This window comes from Marmota marmota, unplaced genomic scaffold (assembly GCF_001458135.2).
Source record: "Marmota marmota marmota unplaced genomic scaffold, marMar, whole genome shotgun sequence".
Lineage (NCBI taxonomy): Eukaryota > Metazoa > Chordata > Mammalia > Rodentia > Sciuridae > Marmota > Marmota marmota.
In genome coordinates this window covers 2,264,697-2,270,937 of record NW_026000102.1, presented here as the reverse complement: position 1 = coordinate 2,270,937, position 6,241 = coordinate 2,264,697, and the positions used below count along the sequence as shown (strand labels likewise).

Here is a 6,241-nt window from a genome sequence, read left to right as displayed (position 1 = left end):
TAAAGCACTTAGCAACTCAGTAAGACCCTGTCTCTAAATAAAATACAAAATAGAGCTGTGGATGTGGTTCAGTAGTCAAGTGCCCCTGAGTTTAATTCCCAGCTGCCCCCCACCCCCCAAAAAGGCCTAAAATCCCCTCTTCCCTCCATGTCTTCCCTCCATGTGTACCATCAGTCCCCATCTGGCTCAAAAGATGGAGACTGCCCTGGTCACATATCAGTGTTCCTGAAACCTCAGCCTCATGGGCATTTTATTTTTAGTTAGTTATTTTTTGGGGTACTGGGGATTTAACCCAGGAGCAATTTGCCACTGATCCACATCCCCAGCCCTTTTTATTTTGTATTTTGAGACAGGATCTCAGGAAGTTACTTAGACTTGCTAAATTTTAAATTTCCGAGGTGACCTTGAATTTGTAATCCTCCTGTCTCAGCCTTCTAAGCTGCTAGGATTACAGGTGTGTACCACCCTGCCCCACCCTGTAGACATTTTGGACTGATCTGTTCCTTGTTGCAGGGCTTTCCTGAGCATTCTGGAAGGATTAGTAACACCCCTGGATTCACCCCCTAAACACTGAGGGCACCTCCATCCAGCTGCAGGAATCAGAATCTCCTTCTGACATTGCCTCAGGTCTCCTGGGAAGCAAAATCGCCACCGCTAGAGAAGCCTGCTGTACGAAGCAGCTCACAGGTACTCTGGCTTCCTGTCTGCCATGCACTCTTCCAACCTCTCAAATAAATGAACTGTTCAGTCTTCACCAGAAATGTGCCTTTTAGGTCTCACAATGAGGACCTGGGCAGAGAAGTGACAACAGCCATGATAAGCCAGCTTGTCCAGACTGGAGAAAGATGTGAATCCAGGTCATGCAGCTCTCAACACTCTGCTCTATTACTCTCCAGTATATAAGCAGGTAAAATGCACTCAAGGTCCGCAAGAGGGAGACAGGGCTGAGGGCTGACTTGAAGCCCCAGGTGGCATCTGAGGTTCTCCAACAACATAAAAAAGGGGGCACCAGAGAGAATTTCCACCCTTTTCGTTCTCAGTAATTAAACTGCAACAACATCCCAGACAAACCTCTCAGGCCTCAGGAGCAACGACCTTAATTAACAAACTCCACACTGCTTCTTCCTCAGTGCAGAGACTGCTCAGTGTTCTGGAACTCTGCTCCATGGGCAGAGCACAAGCAAAACAGGCCTCCTGATGACAGCTTGGCTGAGTTAGGGAGATTGCAGGGTGCACCAATCTCATGAGTGAGTTTGGGATTAGGAATCTGTCCTGAGGTTGCCAACCCAAATTCCAACGTGATCCAAAGCTCCTTCCTGCTGTGTGAAGCCAGAGGATGTTGCAGAACAATAATTATTGTTGCTGCAGCATTTTCTCAGTGCCAGGCATGGAATCATCACATTCATACTTGTCTTGTTCTAGACCTCCCAAGCCTGCAAGGCAGGAATTAGTCACATTTTAGATGAGACAACTGAGGTTCAGAGAGGGTAAGTAACTTGTCCAAGGCCTTGAGGCTAATGGGTGGCTGGGCCTGGATCTGAGTCCATGCTTTGCCTCCATCCTCTCAGCCCCTTCTAGATCAGTAGTTGATAGAAGCATTATCCATTTGAACAAAATAAAATGAAAACCCACCTTACAGAAGAAGGCAGGCAGGCAGGAAGGAAGACAAGCAAGCAAGCCAGACTCCAACCTGCTGCCAACCAGAGGTCAATAAGAAAGTAAGACAAGGCAGAATAGCAACCACAGTCAGCAACAGGTCCTCATGGCATCCAGAGTGGTGGAGGGATGCCTGAAAGGACATTAATGGGCAGTGGCGGAAATGTAATGGGAAGTATCTGAGATGAGATAACTGCATCAATGTTATTTGGGTTGAATATGATGATTATACTGTGGTTATGTTGAAAAATATCCTGGTTCTTAAGAGACACAGGATGAGATATTCAAGGATTAATTGTCTCCATGCTTGCAACTTACTCTCAAATGATCTAGAAAAAAAGGTGTGTGTGTGTATTTGGGGTAGGGGGCGGGGGAGACAGGGGCCACATACGCAAGCAAATACAGCAAAACGCTACATTTGGCAAATGTAGCAATGGGTATGTGGGTGTCCACTGTACTGTGACTTTCCCTCAACCTTGGAAGCAAAGTTAAAAGTTGGAAAAAAAAATCAAAAGGCCACTTGGAAATGGAAACCACATCAGGCAGCAGAGAGGGGCATGCCTCTCTGAAGGCCCCTAGCTTGACAAGCGTCCCCTTCCCACTGCCCCATGTTAGCCACAGCCAGGCCTCCTCCCTTGGCAAGCAGCTGTGAATCCACATAGAGGGGAGCCATTCTCTCTGGCCACAGGTCTCTGGCATGGGAATGATTCTGGAATTGCTGACATTTACCCTCTGCACATTCCTACCTCAGAGCCGCCCTCCTGCCTCCTTCCCAGCAAAACTGCTCATTCTGTTCCGGGTGCAGCACCCTGAAGAAGGTTCTTTGGTGATGGTTCTGGCAACATTTAAATCAAATTCATCTGACCTGATTCAAAACAGTCCCATAGGAGCCACGTGTGGTGGCACATGGCTATAATTCCAGTGACTCAGGAGGTTGAGGTAAGAGGTTCAAAACCAGACTTTAGCAAGAAACTTCGCTTGACCCTGTCTCAAAAAAAAAGGCACTGGTGTAAGGGTGGCTGGGGATGTGGCTCAGTGGTTAAGTACCCCTGGGTTCAATCCTGCTACCAATAGGACCAGAGTGCAGGAGCCATGCCCAGCTGTCCTTACTGCCCCAGGGCCCCAGGGAGCTAAGCAAGCCCTGAAGGCCATCGGCAGGTGCTTCACCTCCAAGACAGGTAGGAAAAGAACTTACTTGGAAACAGTTTCCCCAGGACCTGCAGGCTGGGCAGGAAGTGAGAAGGGCTCTTTCATTTGGCCCACTGCAAGGACAGGCAGCCAGTTCCCAACTCACCACCATGTTCCCACTATAGCTGGGGTTTTTTGTTTGTTTGTTTGGTTTTGATATCTGTGATTGAACCCAGGGGCACTGAGCTACCCAGCCCTTTTTATTTTGAGTCAGGGTCTCACTAAGTTGCTGAGGCTGGCCTTGAACTTGCAATTTTGTTGTCTTGGCCTAGGGCTTCCTAGGATTACAGGCGTGTGCCACCAAGCCCAGGCAGATAAGTAGATTTTTTTTCCTCCCCCAGACTCAGGGCCTTAAATATGCTAGGCAAGTACTCAGCCGCTGAGCTATACCCCCAGCCCTGAATGAGAAGATTTAATGAACCAAAGGAAACTCTCCCAGCCATGGGATGTCCTCACCTCCGCCAAAGGGCAAAATTACAATTTTGTTTAAAGGACTTAAACGTCTTTTTCTTTTCTTCTCCTTTTTTTATTTTTTTGGTACTGGGGATTTAACCCAGTGAGCACATTACTACTGAGCTATATCCCTAGCCCGTTCTTATTTTTATTTTGTGACAGTGTCTTGCCAAATTGCTTATGGCCTCAAACTTGCAATCCTCTTGCTTCAGGCTCCAGAGACACTGGAGTTGTGGGTATGTGCCATCATGCCTGGATTTTTTTTTTTTTTTTTTTGGGCATACCAGTGATTGAACCTTAAGGGTACTTAACCACTGAGTCACATCCCAGCCCTTTTTATTTTTTATTTTGAGACAGGGTCTCACTATGCTGCTTAGGGCCTTGCTAAATTGCTGAGGCTGGCTTTAAACCTGCAATCCTCCTACCTCAGCCTCCGAGTCGCTGGGATTACATGTGTGTGCTACCATGCCCGGCCCATACCTGGCTTTACTTCTGAATCTAGAACTGGATGACACTTCATTCCACAAAACATAATAAGAATTCTGATGGATTAAGAAGAGCTGAAGGAAGCAATAACAAGACCAAAAAGCAGGTTGTCATTTCATTTAACTTTCTTTATAAGGTGGGGACAGGAAGAAAATAATGGAAAACCAACTGATTGGTCAATACCAGATTGCTTTAAGTTGCCCTTTTTTTTTTTTTAAATAACTTTATTTTATTTATTTATTTTTTTTATGTGGTACTGAGGATCAAACCCAGGGTCTTGCTTTTTTATTTTACATTTTTCAAGATCAAACATTGAAATGTTTAAGTGGATGACATATCATTCATAAAAAGACTGAATGTAAACCAACCTAAAATGGCGTGACAAAGACCTGTTAAGAATTTTCCTGTTCTTTCTCAAGCAATTACTATGAAATAATTTTTTAGAAATGAAAAACAACATATAAAGAACTATCACTGCTAGTGAAGGGGGAAAAAAGCCAAACAGAGATAGAAGGTCATGCCAAAATGCAACTTTACAAAATAGTTTTATATTTATTCTACTTGACCAGGTCTCTTGGATCCTTTCTCTGGATAAATATCTTCAAGTAGTTATGTGACTACAAATGAAAAAAAAAAAAAGCCACTAAAGTGACAACTATTCTTAGAGCCTTGAACCAGTTGGGATAATGTGGCAAGAGAAAAAGTTCAACATGTAATGCTATCCCCAAACCTATTATTCCTAAGACTATGGCTTCACTGAGTCTTTCAGAAATAAGGATGGCAAACCATGAAAACACAATAGGAGTTGCACTATTAGCTAAATTAAGGTAGTATGGTTTAGTTGGACTACCTTGGCAGAGCAAAACCTCATCTTACTCCTCCCAAGAAAGATAGGAACTAGCTCCATAAGCCATCTGAGTAAAAGCTAATTCAGGGATATAAGTGTTGGTCATGACCATGACCAATCCAATGGTGGAGCAATGAAAGGGATTAGTCTTGCTAGAGTTATATATAATGCTGGCTTTGGGCTGTCAGGCAGATAAGTGATGGTGCTCAGGGGCCTGGCTGGAAGTACTACTTGCTTCTGCTTCTTCTTAAAGCTGCAGGGGGGATGTATGATACCATCGTGTCTTGCTCATACACACTGGAAGTGATGGGAAAACACAAGATGTAGGAAACAAAAGGAATAAGTTCTGATGAAGAGATGATTTCAGAGAAAGTATTTCTATTCTCCTTCTGGTTCCCATGCTCATTGTGAATGGGTACTTCAGCATCTTTGAAGATGCTTGAGAAAACCTCTGGATGAAGTGAAGCATACTGGCCCCTATTAAGTCTTGTTCAGGAAGATGCCAACCAGTTCTGATTACTGTATTTTTACATTTAAGTGGAGGGGTTATATCAGAAGCATGCTGCTTTTAAATAAAGGGCCTGGGAGTATAGATCCAAAGCAGAGTGACTGTCTAGGTTACAGGGAACCCTGGATTCAATCCTTGGCATTGCAACTGTCGTGCCAGTAAAAAGGCAAGCTGAACCTCAAGGACAGGGATTTGTGGAAAGGCCAAGTTGCTTTTTTTAATGAAAAGAATAAGGTAGAGAGAACTTCATGATCATCCCATTGAAGCTGGCCTGTTGGGGATCTGGCTGTTATCTCTCTAATCCAGACCTATCAGAAAGTCAGATTAACATTTATTTTCAGTTTATTGTATCGTCAAACTTTAGTTTAGCATAGTGGCTCCATTTGTTCTTCTTCCATTTTTATTTTTAATTTTTTTTGTGGTACTAGACTCAACCCAGTGCCTCACATATGTTAAGCTACTACTGTATCACCAAACTACCTTTCTTTATTTTGAGACAGGGTCTTGCTATATAGCCTAGGCTGGCCTTCAACTTGTGATCCACCTGCCTTGGCCTCCAGAGTAGCTAGGATTGTAAGTGTGTATCATCTCATCCAGTGCCATTTTTTATTTTTCAGCCTGGTCTGTTAGGGTTTGGTGCATAAGTCTAGTCCAAAACAATGGCCTCCTGCAATTCTTATTTTTATATTTTAAACTTTATTTATGTATTTATTTACTTTTATTTGGAGGATGAGGAGCTGGAGATAGAACCCAGGGCCTCACATACGCTAGGTAAGCACTCTACCACTGAACTACATCCCCAACCCTTTTCATATTTATTTAGGTACTGAGGGATTGAACTCAGAGGTGCTTTAGCACTGAACCATATCCCCAGCCCTTTTTCATTTTTACTTTGAGACAGGGCCATCCTAAGTTGCTTAGGGCCTCACTAAATTGCCAAGACTGGCCTCAAACTTGCAATCCACCTGCCTCAACCTCCCAAATCACTGGGTTTATAGGCATGTGCCACCAATCCCAATTTATTTTTTTTTTGGGGGGGGGGTACCAGGGATTGAACTCAAGGGCACTCAGCCACTGAGTGACATCCCCAACCCTATTTTGTA

General features: G+C 44.1%; 1 pseudogene; it reads right to left on the bottom strand.

Annotated features, from left to right (window-relative positions):
• Positions 1 to 3,999: 3,999 nt before the first annotated feature.
• On the bottom strand, positions 4,000 to 5,929 carry LOC107155469 (annotated as a pseudogene).
• Positions 5,930 to 6,241: the final 312 nt, after the last annotated feature.